General features: G+C 40.5%; 1 long non-coding RNA gene across 1 annotated transcript in view; it reads right to left on the bottom strand.

Moving 5' to 3' along the window:
• The window catches only part of LOC125013705, a 34551-nt gene extending 11656 nt beyond the window's left edge, over positions 1 to 22895 (bottom strand). The window contains exons 1-2 of the long non-coding RNA XR_007113398.1: positions 22589 to 22895; positions 21892 to 21984 (exon numbers count right to left, since the gene is read on the bottom strand). This is a non-coding gene — a long non-coding RNA (uncharacterized LOC125013705). The remainder of the gene's footprint in view (positions 1 to 21891; positions 21985 to 22588) is intronic.
• Positions 22896 to 23039: the final 144 nt, after the last annotated feature.

Genomic DNA, 23039 nt, shown 5'->3' with positions numbered 1-23039 from the left:
GTGGTATTGGATCTTAATTAATAATTAATATTAAGAATATAAAATTGTATTGTGATTGTTTTTTTCAGTTATATTCCTGATATATTGTATTGGACCGTTGCATATCAACAGTGGTGTGGATATTTTTACACACTGTTGCCTTGTCCACTGAGGTAAACTGTTGCTCACTGTTGCCTCCTCTCAGTTTTTTTCTAATGACTGGCCCTAATACTCTTTCGTATACCAACACTTGGTACCATTAGTGTTAAAGTAAATGGTAGTAAACACACCGAAAAGCAGATTTTGGCACCACTGAATGTTTAATTACCGTCTGTTTAGCTCTTTTTTTCCCCTACGATTTTATGGTCCATTTATAAATGGCAAATTATTAAAAAAAAAAAAAAAAAAAAAAAACATCATTCCAATTAATTTTGGTAGTAACAGCACCATTAGCTCTATTGCTGCTCTATTTTACCTGCATGGATGGAAGTGAATATTCAAAATTGAAATGATCAAAAGTTTGACCCGACTACACCTGAAAAGATGCAGACTGGGCGACCTGCAACAAGGCCAGTAACACCTGGAATTTGGTCTAACATCTGACAACGCGTTGCATTTTCTTAAAAGCCGAGAAATCTAGCGTCTTTGCTAACGTGCCAGACCCAGTGGAGTTAGGAGCAAAGCCGCAGAGGAGAGTAGTCGATACTACAGGTGGAGCTGAACCAGAATAAAGTATTCGAAAAGGCACAAATAATGTGTTTTGTTTTACAAATACTTATTATTTCGAACAAGTTTAAGATTATTTGTATTCGAGAACAAGACAAACATTCGATCATAAAGCTTCCTTTTTTCATGTGACCACAGTGAATATTTGTGCCCGGACCACTAGTTTTGTCATATAGACTTTTTTTTTCACCTTAACTGGGTTGTGGAGGCAGCAAATAACTTTTGGGAAGCAGAGTTTCACCTGGAGACTATTCTGTTATGTTCCTGTAGTATTGAGACGTCTGCAGTCAGGTTCTCTCATGTTAGCATTCGTCTGTTAGCTCGCTAACTCAGACTATTGTCTACTGGTAAATGGTCTTGTTTTTATATAGAGCTTTTCTACCTATTGGTGCTCAAAGCTCTTTACAGTCACAGACACATCTACCCATTCACTCCCCTTCAAGCTGGAATAAATCTCCTATAATAGCTGCATTTAATGCAAAACATCAACCAATACTGCAGATACATCCATTATTGTTATCATGGCTAATTAAAGAATACCTATTGTAACACATGCTTATCCTAAATGACTAAAAAAACAAAAAACAAACCAAAAAAAAAAGTGTTTTTACATGGCTTTTGAATTTTATTCAAATACAAATACTTTTTTTCCCCCTCAACAAACAAAAATACAAATACTGGATGCTTTGCACACCTATAGTTAATACACTGCTGTTTTCAATATGATAATTATGACCATTTTTTGTGAATTTTGCTTTATATTGGTTAATGTATCTCTTAGTTGTATGTTGCATGTCAGAAAATGCCTTAGAAATAAAAAGACACTGTTTTTGAACAAAGTTTCTATGTTTTCATTCTTATGAACCCAGCACCGTTTCAGAGGTTCCGGTATCAGATAAAACCTTAGCGTCACCCATCCCTACTCATCAGGAAACCGAGGGCTTCATAGGGAACTGGCTCGCTGTTCATTTCTGGCTCTTCACGAGCTGCTCACACACAAACCGAGCCGTGGCGGCGACTGACATTTTAAACCGTATTTCTGTTTCAGAGACGAAGAGTTGGCCGTGGCTCTTCGTCTGGAGTCTGGAGGCGGTGGAGCAGGAGTAATGACTGGGACGTTTTGGAAGTACACTCGCTATTACTCCGCCAGTGAGGTTTGCAGGGAGACAGAAGGAAATTAACTGTATCAATGGAGAAAGTGTCCTGCTCCGAGTACAGGTGAGGTTCCAGTGAAAGGCAAACAGAACTGGTCCAGTTCAGTTCATTTCCTCAGCAAAAACAGAGAGCGGGCGAGAGACCCAGAGGGTACAGTTAGTGCAGCTACATCCTCAGTCTGTTTCCTCCAAAACATCCGCTCGATGAATTAGACATCTTATTTACCGAGTGCTCCCTCCTCCGCCGGTTCCTCCATCCCACTTTCTTCCTCCTCCTCCTCCTCCTCCTCTGCCTCAACCCCATTACCCCAACAGTCTCGCCCCTCTCCCCAGAAAGAGGAGGGTTCTTTGAAGAGCTTCGGTTACTTCTGTGGTTCTATATAAAACCGCTGCGACTCAAAGAGCGCTCTGATTTTTTAATGGGGAAAAAACTACAGATCAGAATAAATAAGCAGCTGTGGTTCTTGGAGTTATTTTTAGTCACTTCCCTTTGAACACTTCAGCAGTTCCTACTGGAGTTACATCTAGCACTTTAAAATAAACACTGTCTGACCTCATTAATTAAACTAGCAATTTAATTTCAATTTATCATTTTATCTTTCCTTAAATGCCAAAATTATAAAATTATTTTATATAATTATTTTTTTATGAATGGATTTCGCAGACTTTACAAAACATGGACAACATTTGCCAACTACTTTTGTGCATTTGTTCATAATGCTAATTCTTGATTACACTGTTTATTTTACCAGATAATAATTATTTTTATTTTATTTTAATCTAATCTCATTTTATTTTATCTTCCTTGTGTTTTTTTTGTTTTTTTTAAAAAGTGTTTACTTTAATGTACAACAAAGACAAACGGTGACAAAGTAATTTTCATCTTGGATCATTAAAGTGTGTCTAAAGCCTTTCTACAAGAGGACAGCAGGGTGTTGCCGCTCAGACTAGAAATAAGCTCCACTTCCGCGAAACCAAAGCAAACATCGGCTTTCTTAATCTTGCCACAACAACCTGTGTGGTAGAAATTCAGGTGTGGAGATAAATTACAAGAAGATGTGTGAAGTGATTAGAAAACGTAGAAGAATTACGTGTCTTTAAATATTTCAATTTCCTAGACGAAAGACAAGTTTTTTTCTTTTTTTTGAACGGGATTCATTTGAAATCTGGAATTTTCCGGAGGGAGCATCTAGTGGTCATTGGTGGTATTGCACGTCGCGCCTGCAATGGTTCCAGGCACAACATTAGTTTGGACATTAATAAAGTAACTAGTAAGTAATCTGTAGTCGGATTACTTTTCCAAGGTAACTGTGGCAACTCTGGGGTAAACCAGGGTAAGAACTACACAAAAAGCAAACAGGGTTTCAGCACCTTATGCAGAATTATTAGTTAGTATTTAACTTTTATTTGTCTCATAAATGCTTTGAAAGCAACACTCTCAGACAGTATTTATCCCACACACAGGTCTGTACTGAGGCTCCATCCCGAATGGCCTCTGTTGGTTGAAAAGCCACCTTGATTTATTATTTCTCTTTCTCTCATTACGGAGCAACGTGTCATCTTCACCAAAAAATCACAGCCTGAAAACACTGTTTCTTCTTCACCTGTCACACGTACGGGGGCACACGTGGTGCAACTGAAGAGCATTTAATTTTAGTCTCATCGGGTAAGGTAGACGCACAAAGGTGCCAGTGTTAGCTAGAGGCCAGAGAGAGAGAGAACATGGAGGTATTTATAGGGAAGAAAGCTGAGAGCAGAGGTGAAGGGTGGAGTCTGAATCTGAGGGAGGAATAAGAGTCGAGGGAGAATTTCATATTTGTCTTCATTGTTCCAACGGAGGCCGCGTGCATCATCACTGATGCTTTTACTTGTTTATTCTAATGGTTACAGAGCTATAAAATAATATCCACTGTGTTATTACTGGATTAAATGTTCGCTGCAGATCAAAAGTATCCAGGAGCAGAGTTAAATTTTGCACGTGACGCTGAATCACTGCTTTTACTCGGAAACTGTTTCCTTTTCTTCCTCCGAACAGCTTATCCCACTTTTCCTCCCTCGTTCTCGTTCTCTCTCTCTTTCTGGTCATTGTTCCAGGTTGAGGTGCCGTGCCGGCTGGTTAATGGTTAACGCCGGGGCTGAGCCCTGACGGAGAGCGAAGGGGAGGAGGCGTCCGCCATGAAGAAACGGTGACATTTCACTGCCATTATTCATCCGTGCTTTGTTCCCACTGCGCTGAGAAGTGTTTGCACTGGGATGGAGAGCAGGGCGGAGGGATGCCGAGATGGAGGGATGAATGGGGCAGGGTGTGGAGGAAGGAGAGGAGGAGGGGGGGTGACTGTGGAGGGGGGGGTATGAGAGGTGAAGAAGTCATGGGGTTAAAGTGTGAGACACCTATGAGGAGAGGATAAGAGAGACAAAGGCCTCTGTGTTTCTGCCTCGCTATCTCCAACTTTTAAATCTTTCCTCTTTTCTTCACTAGTTTTTTTTCTTAATGCTTTTTTTTTTGGTCACTCTTTCTGGTTATCCCCAACACACACACACACACATAGACACACACATGCGCCTCTCAGCTGTTTACATGGTGTGTTTGCTCAATATGGTGGCTGGGAGGAGGCAGAGCAGCTAAGGAGGGGCAGGGATGTTAACCTCAGTCACAGGGATGTTCGCTGTTTAAACGGCCACAGAAAACCTCATCTGCTGCTGCACTTTTATTGTTTCAGGACTTTTTTTTTTTTATAATCCTCCCATGGATGGACTCACAAACTCCCAGATTAGACGATAAAACGCTGAATTGGAAAGACAAGCGGAGCAGTTTCAATATGTGTGAAATGTGAGACTGAAGATTAAACTGTGATCAAAACGCAACCTTAACTTCATGTTTATCCACATTTACCTAAAAGGCTACATTCGCTCCTGGATTTGCAGGCAACTCCCTAAAAAGTAACATGTGGAGCTTTGGACCATTAACGAAGCTCTGACGTTACGTTTTTTGTTTGTGTGTTAAAAGCAAAGCAAACTCAGACTAAGAGTAGTGATGTCTTCATGCTCTAATAATGATTCTTTAATCAAAATATCTTTACTTTTGATACTTCAGTCATTGGAGGTGATGTAGGAACACAGTGGAAACTTACTAAACTACTGAGTTGTAGCAACACAACAAACCTTGTGAAACAGCTCAGGTTGAACCACAACACAGAATATGAGGCATTTATGAGAGAACAGGGTCATGATTAAGATGAAAGGTTTCATTTTATAGTAGTTCTTAAGATAACAATAATTTATTTTAATGGTCTAATTACTTATTATTTATCTATTTGACGGTAGTGATAATGGGTTATGTGCAACAGTGTTAGGGATGTGTGCAGTGTGCATGTGTCGTGTCATCATGTGTGGTGTTTTTTATTAATCTTTCTTGTCTTTTGTATGTTTTTGTTCAGTTATTGTAATTTACTTTTTTCACCTGCCAATGGGACTAGAGATGGAAATCAGCCGTATGGCTATAATCTGTTGTATTTATGTGTAAATGTTCATTAATACAAACTGTCCCATTTTCAAAACAAATCAATCAAATCAAATCAAATCAACATACTGTGTGTTAATGTTACTCTGTCTGCTGTTTTATTAGCTCGGCTATACAGTCAATGAGGCCGATACCTGAATATAGTTCAGAGTTTAATAAAAAAAATAAATTACTCTGATGTCTTGTATTCTTTATGAAGCTATGATTTGAAATATACTACTTTTTTTTTAGATTTACCAGACACATTAGGGCAGATTTACGGATCTGGATCGCCGATACCAGCATGAAAAATCGCAAAGGAAATCGGTGGTATCGAACGTCACTAACTCAAGTGTTAAACATTCCTCTAATGTCCAGTTGAGACTAGCTGCCAAAGTGAGCCAGTGTCCGTAGACCAGGGGTGTCAAACATACGGCCCAGGGGCCAAAACCGACCCGCCAGAGGGTCAAATCCAGCCCATGGGATGAATTTGCAAATATTACACTGAAGATAACAGCTGAAAATATTTGATAAAATAAGAAAGTGCGCTTGCACCTTGCTCTTTTTAAGAAATGTATGGCTGTTCAATACATTTACTTGTACTTCTTTACATTAAAGTAAAGGGAAACATTTGGAGTTGTCATTATTTACAAGTTAATAAGCGATTGTGTTACTGGTCAAATTGGGAAGAGTGTGGCCCCTGAACTAAAATGAGTTTGACACACCTGCCATAGACCTTCGTACTGATTAGATATAAAATAAATTATATATAAGTATAAGGATAAATTCATGCATTCATCCTATTCACTTTTTTAACCTGTTGCCATTCCAGCAACCCATCTGTTATTTTCATGACTAAACCATTAATTCAGTCTATGTCAATATGTGCTATACATCAGTCATAAACTTAATTTCTTGACATTAGACAGATGCTCACTACTTCAGGATACTACAGGATACTTCAGGATACTACAGGATTCACCTGCATGGACTCTTCAAAATGCCCAAGACCAAACATTCATCAAAAGTTTGTCTGTACTTCTGTTATATCCTGTTCAACTTGCACATCACAAAATGCCTTATAAAGAAAAAGGAACAGTTTTCTATCTCTTAAGCACCAGCACTGTTTCAAAAAGTACCGGTTTGGCAGCGGTATCGGATAAAACTTTTAACGACAGCCGTCTCTAGATAAAACTAATCATGTTGCCACTGGTCCAGTAAATGTCCTCTAGTAAAATACTAATTCCACACCAAGACTTTGATGCACAATGGCACAATGTTCAGCAAACTTTCAGAATTTACGTTGTTTTCCAAATATTCTAAGGGTGGGAAAAAATATCAGTATGGCAATATATCCCGATATTCTTCTAATATAATAGAGATTTTAAAAGAAAAAGTCACATTTTGGGGCCGATCATGAATGTCTTTCACTCTCACTTTCTTTTTCTGTACATGTGCATTAAATTGGAAATGGACCATTTGGATTAATATTGTTTTTTGACTCAGTTTGTCCAATGAATTATTACTGTCATCATTGTCAAATTTGAAATGTGACTCTGTAAATTTGGATTCTGACTGTGGGGGGAGTGTTAATGCTTTTTTTTTTTTTAGGCGTTCAAAGGAATTTCAAAGGTTCAAACAAATATGACTCAAACAGTGCGCAATTTAATGTTTTGCTTTGAGATGCCTCACTCCACTCTCACTCCACCGCTTCTTTGCCCATTTCAGTGGAATCAGACAGGAACCTTCTTTTATGTTTATATAGAGTCAATGTTGCGTGCTTTAAGGTTGCAGGTTAAGGTTTCAAAGTTTTAAGGAAGGCAGGCTGTGCACAAACACATCGGCTGGAACGCCACCTTATGAGCATCAGTTTGAGTCATAGGGTTTAATAGTGTCTAAACTGTACAATTAATTTAAAAAACGGGGAAGAGCTGAAAAGCAGTGATCACTCCTCGTCATCCTTTTAACACTACAGTGTTGTATGGCTAACGTGACTTCTCAGTAAAGCTATTAGCGTTAGCATCTTTTATTTAGCCACATTTATCAGAAATGAAACGACCTAAAACTAACTGAAACTGAGGCTAATTCACTTTTCCCAATCTACACTAGTTCGTATGGCTCATTGTCGAGTCCAATTGTCCTTAATTTGATCTGATAATACACATTTTTTCCATTTTGTTTTAGCCACTCAGGGGGCGTGACGTCAGTGCCTACCCTCTATAGGTTTTATCCTAGTATGATACTCAGGGACACATTTGACTCTCGTCATTTACTACAGAACTAAATAAATGGCCTCTTATGAAGAGTCACTGTTGTGTTTTTGTCTTTTGTCTCCTGGCGTTTTATAATTCTTTTAGTATCTTGTGTCCCTCCCTGCGTTTTGTATCTGTCCTACATGTGTTTAGCTGTAAGACTGATAATGAAAAGTGGCTGCACATAAGCACACGCCTGCATGCGAGTCACTGCATGTATTGTGTCTGCTGTCGTGTGTCTCTACCTGGATACAGTGGGCTATGCTCTCAGTTAGATCACACACACACACGCACACACACACACACGCACACACACACACACAAAGAACAATGGCTGGCTTTGAGAGAGCTGGGCTGACTGGAGGAGATGGGCTGGATCTATTGTCTCCTCTGTTTACTCACAGACTCACCTGGCACTGAGCTAATAGCACCGGCTCTATCTGTCAGTGCAGGGGACCGGGGTCTCAGCCCACACACACACACACACTACACACCACACACCACACACCACACAATGAGACACGCACAGGGTCGGGAGACAGTTTCAGATTTCCCTGCATGAAATTAACAGATAAACATAAATCATCAAGTGATACGAGGAAGGTATCTATCGTAAACTGCGTGTGTGCCGTATGTATGTGTTTAGTATTTAGTCACACCTGGGTGTCCTGAGAGGTTCTGGGTAAAAAATAAAAAAATAAAAAAAAAAAGGAGAAAAAGGAGGGAGGGAGGAGGAGGAGGAGGGGTTCTTTCAGGTTTTTACTACTGAGCAAACACACGCCGACCACAGTTGATGGGTTTTGATGGGATCAGTTGGAAGCCTCTGAGTGACCCTGCCCCAACCCCACCCTTGTTTGATCGACAGGGGTGAGAGAAGAGGGGCATGAGTGTGTGTCTGTGTGTGTGTGTGTGTCTGTGTGTGTGTGTGTGCATGGGGGATCATTTTGCACAGGAACACATTGCACCAGAGTTTTCACATCAAGAGCAAAAGCTGAGGTAAAAACTGTAATTTATAGCAGCAAGTAAATAGGTTAATGTGTATGTATATATATATATATAAAAAAAAACATTGTGTCTCTCAATAGTTGTGGATTATCCAGTGAGTGTTCATGAGGATGAAGGAACATGTCACCCAGTGCAACTACAGGACTCATCCACAGCTTTTGCACAACAAGGAAAAAGACAGTTGGTTTTCTATATAATAAACTTGCATATCTTTGCATATCTCAACCATATGGGCACCGCTGCAAAGATCACCCTGACCCGGGGGAGAGAGGCGGGCTCCACACCTAGATGCAGAACGTCTAACCACCCAGACTGAAGGGACCTAAGGAACGCCGCCCCCCCCCCAACATGGGCAGACAGGAACAGCCCCAAGCGTGGAAACACTGGAGGAGTAAAAGACTAAAATAAGATGTGGTAAGAAACTGAAATAAAGGGATAAAAAAATAAATAAATACAATAATAAAATAGTAAATAAAAAGTTAAAACACTCTTTACCAATAAAAATAGGTAGTTAAATAGGTAATAAGTAGGTAAAAGAACCATGAATAGAAATTAAAATCCAGATGCAGATGCAGCCTGACACAGACACACACATAAAAACACTTTAGGAACAAACATGAGCACAAGGTGTTGCTTTCCGTGCATCAATCTATTTACTTTGAACCCCTAAACTTTAGGTGCTACATGTCATCGAGCTTTAACCTATCTCAAATGTAGTTCTTAAAGAAAAGTTCAAATTGCCTTGAAACTGAACGTCCTTGAGCGAAAAGTAAAAAAGGAATAAATAAGCGTAACTGTGCAAATGCTCACGGCCTGGATCGCGTATTAAAAGCCAGAGTAGATCGGTGCATTGCACAGAGGCCTGTTTCACAACATGTCCTTTAATTTTTGTGGTTCAGACCCATGTCAGAGTTTCCCTGGTTCACTCTCAGGTCTCAAGGCCTGGCCAGTCAAGAGCTGGGCCGACCTCCACTGATAAGCCTCTTTTTTTTTTTGTTGTTTTCCAGCTTGGGGCTTGGCTCTCTGCCAGCTGATAACGACATGGGGCATACCTGCTGCATTAATGATTGGTCAGCCCTGCCTCCTGCCCTCACCCAGCTCCTTTATTTTAACATAATTCTTTATCATTTGGGCATTGAGCAGAAACCAAATCTTATCAAGCGAAGGCATGCCAACAGTTTCCACTCTGTCTACCGCAATAAAATATGCCAAAGGAGAAAATTGCTGTTTGTCTCCGACCTGCGTACAATGTTCTCCAAACGAGGAGAAACGACGTCGAGGAGATTATCACTTAAACATTCAGTAGCATCAAGCCGAGTCAAGCAAATCCTCATTAACATCAAACAGAGCTCAGTCGACAGGCGCACTGACAGCCAGTAATGGAGTCGGGGTTTTTATCCACAGCGGCATCTGTTCACAGCATGTTGCACATCACTGCACACCTAACTACCTACAAGTGCAGGAGCAGCTGTGAGCTTTCATGTGGCAGAGAGCATGCTGTGTCAGCCACAGTGGACATCCTGAGGTTCCTGAGGTAGTTTACAACAAGAGCACCAGGCTCCTGATACAGTTTAGATTTCACATCTACCTGTACAGTAAATAATTCAGAGTAAAGACACAAGGAAAGTATCTGACTATTAACTGAAGGTTAAAGATGCTTTTAGGCCTAGGTTGTTGTTCCAAATCTGGGAGAGTCTGTGTAGGTCTCCAAAACAGTTGTGACTCATTGGAGAATGGACATGGGCCTTTTGAGGGTGTCCTGTACATTTACATGCACGTGAAAAAAAAATGAATTATTACCTTAATCCGACTTTAACTGGACAGGACAACTTAAGTGCATGTAAACACTGTTCACACCCAGATAATGCGATTGGAAATTGATTTTCTCCACCATGTTTACGCCTTAATCAGACTTAACAACCACTGCGCTGGCGTATGACCCCGGAACAAAAACATCCAAGAAAGCTGGTCACAGAAGAAGAAGAAGAAGGTAAACAGAGCAGGTGGAAGAACCACCTGCACCAGAAGTAGCGCAGACATTATGTACGAGATCAAAAAAGCTGAACTATTATCCATCTGGTTGTTGTTTGAAATGCCGGTCTGACACATGAACTATTGATGTAATAGGTCAGCCATAAAGGGGGCCGTATTAACCCGCTGACGAAACACATATCGCCACCTAGTGTGGAGGGGACGGACATGTTCCCGTCAGTTATTCGATTTTCTCCGTTGCATGTAAACTGGGACAAGGACTGTATTCAGGAAGTCGAATTTCAACCATAGCTTGATTTAGCTGTGCATGTAAATACACTGAATGTTGTTAGTGGGGGGGCTTTGGGTGCTATGGGTTAAGGGGAGGAGAGGTGGGTGCTACATGTCTAAGTAACATCCACATGACTGAATACCAGGTCCAAAAGTTTCCCAGCAGAATAATTTTGTGAATTACCACGAGATAGTTTAGATGTTATTTACTTCTCCTGTCCATGGTCGTAATGTTGTGGCTGATCAGTGTATGAACCACAGAACAGGAATAAATACCAGTACCCACACTCTGCTGATGCTCCGTTTTCTAACTGATTATTTTTGCAGATTTCCTCAGAACTTTCTCTTGATCGCCTTGTGGACATGAAATAAAACCAAAGTTAAATGCACCATTGTAGCAACACTGCATCAAATGCTCTCAGCGCCTCAGCTAATGTCAGCTGGCTCCAGATATGTATGCAGGTATCACTAACGGATGACATTAAAAAGCCTTAAATGTGCACTGGTGTAAAATCAGAACTATCTACAGTGTGGTTAAAGGCTGCTGTGACTTTGGGAGCGTTATTACTAAGCACAGAGTTTATCAGACACTTTACTGCTGCAGTGTTTGACGCCCTTTGTCTGCGTTCTCTCACGCTGCTTTTTTATTCCCACTCACCTCCCACACCACATCATTTAATGAAAGTAGCCGCTGATATCTAACGTCAAATTGATATGACTCAGTCATGGCCGCTATGAGATCCATCAGGCTCCACTGCTGACGTCACCACAGCACTAAAGCAACTATGAGTCAGTATCAATAAGCAGGAAATGCTGCAGTTTAAAAAAAAAAAAAAGAGAAAGAAAAAAAAACGTCTAAAAACAGTGTTACAGCGCGAGTCTGCTGCTATTTCTGGGCTTAATATCAAAGTAAAAAGGTGGCACCTGAAACTGAGCGCAGTGGGTCGGGCAGTGACCTCGGGGTTGTCTGGCCTGGATAAAAGGAAGTCCTGGTTAATGAGTAACGGTGGCGATGTGGCCTGGCGCTACAGGTGGGGTGGGTGGGGGTTGGCCAGGACGCAGCACTGATAAGGCAGGGTGCATTTTAATGGGTGGGTGCAGTGAAAGACAGGGAGACTTTGTTGCAGCTTTGTTGTCAACACTTAAACCTCCTCTGAATATTATTCTCAACAGTGTCTTCCATGAATTCAGGGAAGACAAATAAGTGTGAAGAGGAGTGAGGAAAAAAAGAAGCTGAAACGATTAATAATCCACCTGAGATTTAGTATTTTCAGTGAATAACAGATGATAAGAGCTCGTGTCTGAATTCATGCAGGTTTACTTTAAAAAAAAAAAAAAAACAGTATACAAAGCTACTCAAGAAGCACAACAGAACAATTCTCATCCTCTAAAACACCAACAAACTCAGGAAAAATGTCTATCGGACATTCCCAGAACTCATGGTAACGTCTCCAAACGTCTAATTTTTGTTGAGCCAATCTTCTAAAACCTAAAAAATATTCAGTTTACTATCATAAAAGAAGGTGAAACCTGGAACCATACGAACATTTGAGAACAAGGAACAACTTCAGTTTAGTTTTCTTTTCCAAAAAGGCATTTATATATGAAACAGTAGAAGTAGAAGTAAAGCTGAACAAGCCTCATCACTTCTAGTGGTATTGCAAGAGAGGTTGTCTTAGGAGTAGGTAGGGAATATTAGTTGTAGTAGAAGAGGTAGCTCAGTAAAAAAAGACCAATGATAAAAGTGCTATCAAGAGCTGAAACTTAATTTCAAGTTTTGCAAAGTTCTTTGAATCTTTTCCTGTTTTTTTGCAAGTTGGAAAAGACCTGAACACTGACAGCACTTTTGTGAAAATAAATAAAATAAAACTAAACATAGTTAGTTCTATAATAATAAATGTTGGCTTAACCTGCTGAGACCTGGCGTCCTCATATGGGGACATTACGTTTTAGACCAGTTGTCCTCATAAGGAGACACTTTAGTGTGCCATGTACTGGTAGTGAAGTGGTACTGGTACACTTGTTTATTTCTTATTAACTTTTCTAGTTTGATATGACATGCAGATTTAATCTCCTGAGACCCAAACAAATGCTTGGGTCTCAGGAGATTAAAGCACAAGTATGAGAGTATAAACAAAAAATAAATGTCATGAAACATTAATGAATGAGTCATTGATGAGTCATTCACTTGAAATGGACAAATGAATCCAACTGTAAATCACACTGTGAATTTCTTTGGATCAAACAGATCTCAAAGTTAATGTCTGACTCTAAAGCTCTAAAGAGACTCACAGCAATGTGGGTCATATGTGTTGAGGGGAGGGGCCTCTGTGAATCATGGATGATTGGTGCTGCCATCAAGGAGTGTCACTGCTATAGGGTGAGGGTGCAACATGCCTACGTAACATTCACACAAATGAATCCCAGGTCCAAACGTTTCCCAGCAGAATCATAAATGTTATTCACTTCTCCTGTCGGCGGTCATAATGTTATGGCGGATCTATGTAGTTCCCTAAACATTTACCAAGGAAACAACTTTTTATTTTTATTTTTTTTATTACTTCTAAGGTCACCACACTCACCACGGTGACCACAGTCTTATCCAAAGTTTATCCACACTCACCACGCTGGATTAACCCGGATGGTGATGCATTAGCAGTAACAGTTACCTAGGCAACCAGAAACATCCACAAGCAAACCACCTGTCAGCAACAAAGTGATGGATGATGAGTTTTTATATGTGGACTTTGACTTTTCAAACCAAGGATCAGTGTTCTGCTGCCAAAACATTTAATTCCTTTTTTTTTTTTTTTTTAACAAACACAAACCCAACAAACACAGAGATGTATAATATATATTATTATAAATAATCTTTTCCAATATCAGAATCAGGATTCTCAATAATAATCTTCTGATTTTTTTTATATGTCAAACTATCAGGAATTATTCCCAGCATGTAACGTGCTTGTTTCAAAGGGAAACTATCTAATATCCACGATTCGTTTCATCTCTTTATGAACCAGAAATCTCGTATTTTGTCAAAATTGGCAATAAAGTTGACTTGACTTTAAGTTAGTTTATGTCCTTTTTTTTTTTATTACTTATTAGCCTTTATTTAACTGGGTTGATTCTGTTGAAATACAAAGACCTGTTCCCTCTTTAAGGGAAGCCTGGCCAAGACAGCAGCCTAGGAAACAGACAGCAACTCCAACAACAACAACACAAAATGAATACACGGAGGATAAAAACAACGGGACTAAGACTCAGGATTTACATTAAAACAAGGACAAGTAAGAAATGTAGCTGCTCCACTGTCTTTGACACAGGTTTTTAAAGATCCGAGGGCGATGAGTTCCTTTAACTTTAAGGTTTTCTGCAGGAAGTTCCAAGAAGCAGGTGCAGAGAAGTACAAATTTTTGCAGTAATTGAGTTTTTGAGATGTAACTGCATAAACAGTCGGGGAGAACTCCTTCTCCCTCTGATATATTATGATACTCACTTCCAACTCTCATTTTTCTTTCATATCCACATTGTTATCACGGGAATCGTGGAAATGCTTTATAGGCTTTTATTGCTTTTATTTATTTTTTGGCTCGTCCTCTGATGACATCATGAGTAACATCAGTAGAACCTGCACATTGTTCCAGGAGTCGAGCTGCAGTTTAATGATCACAAAGTGGGAAATTCCTTCCTCGGCTGGAATACTGTAAGTGACGTAACAGCGATCCCTGAACATCTGAACGCACCAACATCACGTCTTCATTTTTAAAATTTTTTTTTTTTTATTATTGATTATCTGAAATCGAGCTGGAATGCGAAGTTGCCTCACGTTGATGTCAGCGCCGTGCGGACGCAGAGGAGTTTAGAGATAAGACCCCCCGATACTGACCTGAAAGAGGTTGCCATGACTACCGGGGTCACCTTTGACCTCAGCACTTCAGCTCGACTTCCTCATTCTAGACAGCGAGACGGGCAAGTTGGGGCGGGGGATTAACATCAGGCATTTATTCGGGCAGTTTCTATCTGATGTTGTGACATATGTGGGAGGGTAATAATTAACAGGGATGAGCCCATTACAGAAAAAAAAATAATAATAATCCTCAGACTGCTGTGTTTCTCCTGGATGTAAAGGAGCATCATCATATCAAGAGACTCTTTGCTAATTTCCTTCTCCTGTCTTATACTATAGGTAGACGCTGTTTACATATATATAAAAAAAGGTGATATTTACAACCTACAGCATCATTTATTTCAACTTTAAAAGCTCTCAATCAAAGCCCAAACCATCGCTGCGTGTTGTCACTTGAAACCCTGAGCGGTCAAATCTTGTTTGTTCAAAGCGCAGAATCTCCTTTAAAGAGCTCATCTCCCAGAGTCTGTTTTTCTTGTGTCTTAGCTGAACAAAAGCGCGCATTAAACGCAACAATGCAGAGGAAATCCTCCACATTCACGGTCAGGGTGTAAAGTTTAGTGTCGGCGGCTTTAGGGAGTCAAACTAATATAAAGATATACCTCGTGTGTGTGTGTGTGTGTGTGTGTGTGTGTGTGTGTGGATGCACCACCTCCCTCTTTCGTCTACTCCCCTCTCTCTCTCTCTCTGTGCCTTCCCGCACACACACAGACCTGGTTCGACCGGACTGGGTAATCAGTTACCTGACCTGTACTGCCCACGTAGCGGGCTGGTGCAAGCGTGCACACATGCACGCACACACACACACACGCACACATGCACACACACGCACACACACGCACACAGCCCCCAGAGTCCATCCAGAAACTGAGGCCACATGCACACTGAAGTGGGTAACGGCCGTTTTAAAATGATTGCATCACTTAAGACGTAGCCGCTTCTCGACGTGATGGCGAATAAACAAGGAAAAAACAGATGAGATGATGAGACAACGCATGCCGCACGCAGACGTGTGCAAATCATTTATACATCTAGAAATATCAGATCACTAAACCAGGAACAACTGAAACCTTATCCAGAATCTTCCCAACTGTGCAACCACAGACATCTTTACACCTATAGAGCCTTAACTGCCTCCATACTGCTTCAATGCTGCTGGCCAACCCCCCTCCCCTGCTTTTTTTTTTTTTGCCTCAGGGCCTCATATAAGTTGCCCATCTACTGGCTCACTATCAGTTCCTGGGAGTCCAGACAAAGGCAGCTTTTAACTGTTAACAGTATTCCTGACCGACTCCACCAACAGCTTCTCCCTGAGGGCCCAATAAAACAGGATGCTCGAGGGGCATTTAATTAGCGCGAGGGGTTGTTTTGTCGATTTGATTTCGTCACATGCATCTTTGCAAAAGCTAAAGTTTTTTGCAAAAGACAGTTATATGTAAATTGTTCACTTGTTTCGGATGCAAAACCGTTCTCAGTGGTGCCTGACGCTCGCTACAAGAGTCTCCAGTGTCACTGACCACTCGTGGCAAACAAACGGCGGCAGAAGAAAATTCCACGTTAAACTTTATTGTACTCTTCCAGCTGCAGACGTGTAAACTTATCTCCCCCAACACCTGAAACCTCACAGCCATCTAACTGCCCCCGCAACCTGATAACTGCTAACAGTCAGCGGTGTCCATATTTCTAGATAATAAGTGACAAAACGAAGCCTAAATATTAAAAAAAAAAAAAAAAACTTTGAAAAAGTGGCACGCTCCGTGAGCTGAACAGCTTGTTCCTCTTGCCCTGCTCCCTGCCCTCTGATCATTGTCACCCAGTCACCCCCCGCCCCTCACCCCCCCCACCCACCCACTCCTGGTCACGGAGTCCAGCTCACAGAGACGTGGGTGGAAGGTGAACAAGATGAACTGGCTCACGCTCAGAATCAATTTCTTGCCATTTTATTTACCCAAATTCAATCGCTTATGTGTTGTGTTAGCATCAGGGACACAGAGTCCAAACAAGGCAACCGGATCAGATGAAGAAAAAAATGAGTCATATGCATGAAGAGGAAGGGGGGTGGAAGGGGTGGGGGGTTGTTTTATGGACTTTATCAGCTTTGTCTACAGGTGAAGTAGTATTAGTTACACGGCTCTAGACTTTCATAATAATACAACAGCTACACACGAACCAGGAGCTGAGCAACTCACAGGAATGTTTGTTGTTTTTTTTTTTTTGGTAAGTGGATATTTAAGGTTTATAACTGGATCCAGGTAAAGTGCAGATGAGTCAAAGAGCCAAAGAGCCGGGCCGTTACAGCCTCAGCAGCGTGACAGTTAGATGGGTGGCGACTGGTTTAGAGCAGCAGGAGCAGTCGTTCCGCTTCCTTCTCTACATCCTTTAACTGCACAGGTGACTGGCTTTCCTTAGATCCTGGAAGCTCTGTGCGTGTGTGTGTGTGCGTTCACGTCTGTGCGTGTGTGTGTGTGTGTGAGACAGAGCGAGGGAACAAGAGATCAATAGCACATGACTAACGCGGCGCAGTGCGAGAGCAAGAAGAGTCGGTACAGTACACGAGGTACTAACCTGTGGGCGTGAGCCTGCGTTACCATAAGGAGCCCAACGTATACACAGCTGTTCAGGCAACAGGACGGACACGAATCCCGTGACTCACTGTGGATTTTTACTTATAAAAAGCTGCACATGAGTGAGAGATTCCTGCTTTTTTTTTCAATTTTGTTTCAATGTACACAAAAAGTTTTGACAGCCTCCAATATTTCTTTCTTTTAAACAAATAAACAACTGATATTTAAAAAATAAAAATAAAAATCGATATATAATCCTAAACTTTGGACTCATCACAGTAACCATCTTTGTCTGATTTAACATGCAAACACACTAGTGACATTCTTTCTTTCTAAAATGGAAATCAGATTCTTTTTCTTCCCACTTTTGTTGCAGACGTTCCCTGAAATGTGTGTCTCTTGTCGGGAGCTTTGCTTTCACTCTTCTGTCCAGTTCATCTCAAACCAGCTCCACGGGGTTAAAGTCTAGACACTGGGCCATGGTCCACTCCATGTTTTCAAGCTTCCCACCTTGTTTTTTATCCTGAGGTAGTTCTGATAGAGCTTCCACTAAAGTTTTGGGTCATTATGTTACTGTAGGATGAAGCTGTGACAAACTATAACAGAGGAAACTGATGCTGTTGTAAACATTTTTGGCCAGAAGTGTATTTGCAAAAATAACTACAGCCACACATTTATCATTATCACTATGGGTGTTACAGGTTGGAGATGGCGGGAATAAATAAATAAATAGATTTGATCTTTTTAACTTGACATCGATACGACAAATAACTGAGTTAAATATAAGGACATAGAAGAAAAATACCACAATCTGATCCTGTCAACAAGACGTTCTCTGTCCTTGAATATGAGAAACTTCCACTTTATTCAAACGTAATTTCCACCATAATTTACTTCACGTGCAGGTCAGTGTAGTTGTTGTTTATGTTTGACGGCAAACTGGAGATTATACTTCCTGCAAAATGCAACCATCTTATTTGTCACGCAGGAATATTTTCTCTCTTCTTTTTTTTAAATTTAATGAACATTTAATGTCTTGAATTGTGCTTCCATAAAGTGTTTGACCTAAAACTATGTTTGAGTTTGTGGATAGTAAATATGATTCAAACCATGAACCATCCATAAGGCCCCCCCTCGCTGCACCGCTCTATTTTTAAATATGTTTCAGTCTCATTAATTATTAACTTCAGACCATATTTGATTTTTGTGAAGGGGAAGGTTTACTCTCATCACACATATTTCTGATGCAGTCACAACTGAAGTTTATTTTCTCACTATGACATACTCCTTTTTTTTTTTTTTTTAAATAAAATATTATTTATTTAGGTTATTAAATGTCTGATGATACAAGAATGAGTGCAAGTCTGAGGAGCAGGACAAGAGTTACATTTAATAATATGATAATGAATCCCTATGTTTCAATGTTCAATGTTCAGTGAATCAGCAGCTTCTCAAACATCACAATAAACAGCAACTGTTGTTCAAGTTCAGTCACAGTTAGTGACAACTGCTTGGTGCCCACCCCCCCCCCGTCCCTTTAAATCAAATCTTAAGTCAGCCGGTGTAAAACAAACCTGACGTTAGAGTTCAGAAGGGTCACTAGAAAACCACATATCCAGGTTTTGCGAAGTGAATGACAAAGCTCCAATAAAAAGGTTACACCATCAACGTTAGTCATTAGCATTCTGCTTTGGTGATGTCACTGTTTTTCCTTTTTACGAGCCACGCATGCAGCCATAAATAGGACATTTAACGTTTCCAGAGGCTGAAAAACAGAAAATACAAACAGGAGGGATTCTTATTTGCATAATAACTTAACACATTTGGCGGCAGGTGTAAACACGTCTCGGTGTTTGGCTTAAGGTACGCCTTGCATAATCTGCTGAGTGAGGTCACACAGAAGGAGCTGCATTGGGTTTTGTTTTGTTTTTCACACACAAATTAACATCTGGACATGACTTTATTTCACACACGTCATGTCATCGAAATAATAAACAGAATTTGTTATGAGCATCTGATAATAAGAGAATATGATTTGGAATCTGTGTAAAGGGGAAGTTATCTGGGTAAAAAAAATCATCCTTAATCTGAGTTACACAGGCAAAAACAGGAAGTGTTGTTAGCAATAAAAATCCAGAGTCCCAGTTCAGCTCAGGTTGAGCTGAGAGAGGCGCTGAGATCGAGCCTGACGTCACATCAGCAACACACCTACTCTGAGAAAACGGACGCAGAAGAGGAAAATAAAACTTCTATCAGCCTGCTGTCAGCCAATCAGGAAGCCGAGCCAAGAAGAAAGAGGAGTTTATTGCAACAGCTTGAAGGAGTTATGACGAAACGTGATCCTTTATTAAAAAAGAATTATCCTCCATTATTCATCCTCAACAGATATTTATTTGGATTTTTATTTCTTCGCTGTGTTAAAAACAATAAAACACCTGTTCTTAATAATCGACTGAGTTTATTCTTTGTTTATCTGAAACCTGCTGAGGACGGAAGTGGAGCACGGCAGCTTTTTGTAACCTCGCCATAACTCTGCTTTCACTGTTGTAAAACAACATAAAACTGTCTGGATTTTTTTATTTTTTTTTTTTTGGCAGAGACCTGCAGTACTTAACACGCCTCCAACCTGCAATAAATACGCTTATAAGCTAATCAATAATAACGCTGCTTTATGGCGACGATTACTACAAATGAATAAAAACGCCACCGCGACGGCAGAGAGGGTGTGTGTGAGAGATTATCTTTATTCTTGTGTTGAGTCTGGCTCTTTCTCTCTTATCAAACAGCAGGTTTCGCCACTAACAAAGGGAAATATGAGCATTCACCACACCTTTTCATAAAGGCACATTCCTCGGTTTTAATGGATATTCACATGGCGCTCCACTGCGAGCCGCACAGGTGGAAATAAACAGCGTCGTCCCCTCCGCTGTCTCCATGTCGAGCCATGACTGTAGTTTTTTTTTTTTTTTAAAGTCTGCGCCTGCACTACGGTGCCCTCTGTTGAGGAATAAACCTGATCAGATAAGGTTTGAAGGACTGAACCGAAGCCAAGTTCACACTCATGACAGGAGGATGGATTCGAGTTGTATTTGTGCATGAAGTTCCTCTACATTTTATTTCTAACATGATTAAAAAATATACACAGCCACGAGTCACCGGTCGCTTAAAGCGCAGAGTATCAACCAAAACTCGTCACTGCTGATTTGTGGCTGAACAGAGATAAAACTAGAAGCATTTAGATTTAGAAGATAAATTGTGCAAATGAAGTCACGACTAACGAGATCAACTACAACAACAACATCAGCGGATGTGAACTGTCAGATTGTTTAAAGTCAGAGTACGCATGGAGAAGTGGGATCCTCGTTAAAAAATAAGGGATCATGTTGAAAACATTTTTAAATAAGGCTTTAGACAAGAAAAAAGAAGAGACGCTGATGGAAGAGTAAGGCCCTAAAGCCTCCTTCTTTACTGTTCAGCTGATGTTGAAAGGTGGTGATTCGACCGAATGATCCTTTTGTTAGATGTATTATTGTGGTGCTGTTGAACTGGATTGAATTAAACAAACTTCATTTCTACTCAGGGGGCGATGTAAAGCGCTTGTGAGGATGAGGATGACATGCAAGAGGACACTTTTAACTGTACATATTTACATGTTATTGCACCTAGACCACTGCCTACAACATCAAAATAATAGGAACATGTGCTGGTACAACACAATACAGTTCAATAGTTCGACAAACCACAGTCTCCTTAATGAAAACCAAGTTGAATCAATGAATCTCTCTGTGATTTTAAACTAATGCTGAATACCTGAACCTGTGTGTAGAGAGGATTTAGTGCATGGATGTCATATTAGAGTCATATTTCTTTTCACTACATGAAGTGAGTATATTTATATCTAAACATCACCTGAAAATAATGAATAATAGTCACATCTTCTAATGACTTTTTTGGCTTCCAGGTTTGGACTGAGTACAAGAGAATTACACACTCAGGAAATAATAAAAGTTATTTATATTTTTTCTTTTAAGAGCCACCTTTAAAAAAAACAACATCATTGTCGGGTGCAAAAAACGTCAAAGACTGAGAATGGATGAAACTAGAGGTCTGTGTAAAGGGATCCTTAGTGTAAATGGTTCAAAGTAAAAAAAACACGGCACTACTACTGCGTTAACATCAGCAGAAATGTGTTTAAACTCATGGAAGAGCAGGTTGCACGCTAAAATAATAAATAAATGTGCTGATCATCTTCACATCATCCACAGACAAGAAAAACACAATGAAATATTATCTGGAAAACACACAGACACCAACGACCATCCTGCACATCCTACACCTCAGCTCATTTCCTTGTCATGTGACGCGTTGCCCTCATTAAGAACTTGTAGCGAGGGAACCTGTAGTGCAGTTCCATGTAAACACCCCATTTCCTAATTCAGAGCTGTACAGTACAGCCCGACTCCTGTGGATTCACATTTGCCAAAGCAAATACTTCTAAAAAATTGAGGGTGTCTCTTTCGGATGAGTGAATATTCCTCACCTCTTTACCTGTAGCTGTGCAAACACCTTCAGGCCTTCGTCTGCAGTTCGTCACCTCCGCCGTTTCAAACCGAGCGAGGCAAGGCTTCAAGCGCTTTCAAGAAGAAAGAAGGACAATATGCATATTAGATATAATATAATATGATGAGATGGAGTAAAAGGTGCAGGTTTGATCCCGTAACGAACATAGATTTAAAAACTAGAGATGAGATATATATGTGTGTGTGTGTGTGTGTCATGAGTAGGCGCCATATAAAATAAAAAAAAAAAAAAAAAAAAAAAAAAAGCAGAAACACACTTATCAACAAATGTAAATGAAGGTAAAACAAGAATAAAATCCAGCCACCACAGAGTTAATCTGGGAGTTTGATGACATTTGAAGGTGCACATGTGGAAAACTATCAAGCAGAAAACAGCTGCACTAACATGATGTCACAGAAAAGCACACTATCATGAAACACACGTCGGGGGTGTCAGTAAATATGGAAATGTGGCCCTGGTCACTTCCTCTTGTAGTAAGATGTGGAAAAATGCCCACTACACTGCTGCATAAAAAATAAACAACATTTAACCTATCAGTAAAACTAAAGGCCCACAGAATGACCTGCAAAATGACCACATACGGAGACAGGAAGATTATCAGCGTTCGTTGTTAAATATTAGCTGGATCAAAACAGGGAGCGCATGGGAAACAATACCTTTTACACAAATAAGTTAAAGAAGCTGCTAATGCCGCCGCTGAAAACATCGCAACTGCCTCCAAGCTTTATTTCGCAACGTCGCTTGCGTGAGGGATTAGCTTGCAGGCAGAGGTGCTCGTGTTTGCTCTTCTAACCTGTCCTACCTGGCGGAGCTCCAGGCAGGTGAGCTTCATCCTGGAGGTCGGGTCAGAGGTCAGGGGAGACTCGGGAGACCACGCCCACTTCATAAACCGTCAAAATTATCATTATGTTTTTTTTTCATATAAAATCTAATTTGTCTTTTCTACACTGAGGTTAACGCGTAGTGCTCTCCGTGGCACATTTCGCGTTGACTGTCGAATAAACCGTAGTGGTGTCGTCGAGGATCTTTTCAGCCTTCAGTTTTGTGTGATGCGTCTTTGGCGCCATCTTGTGGCGAGAATGGAGAACTGCACTACCGGAAGTTCAA

This window comes from Mugil cephalus, chromosome 9 (assembly GCF_022458985.1).
Source record: "Mugil cephalus isolate CIBA_MC_2020 chromosome 9, CIBA_Mcephalus_1.1, whole genome shotgun sequence".
NCBI lineage: Eukaryota > Metazoa > Chordata > Actinopteri > Mugiliformes > Mugilidae > Mugil > Mugil cephalus.
The sequence above is the reverse complement of the archived record's forward strand: the minus strand, read 5'-3'. Positions and strand labels throughout refer to the sequence as shown.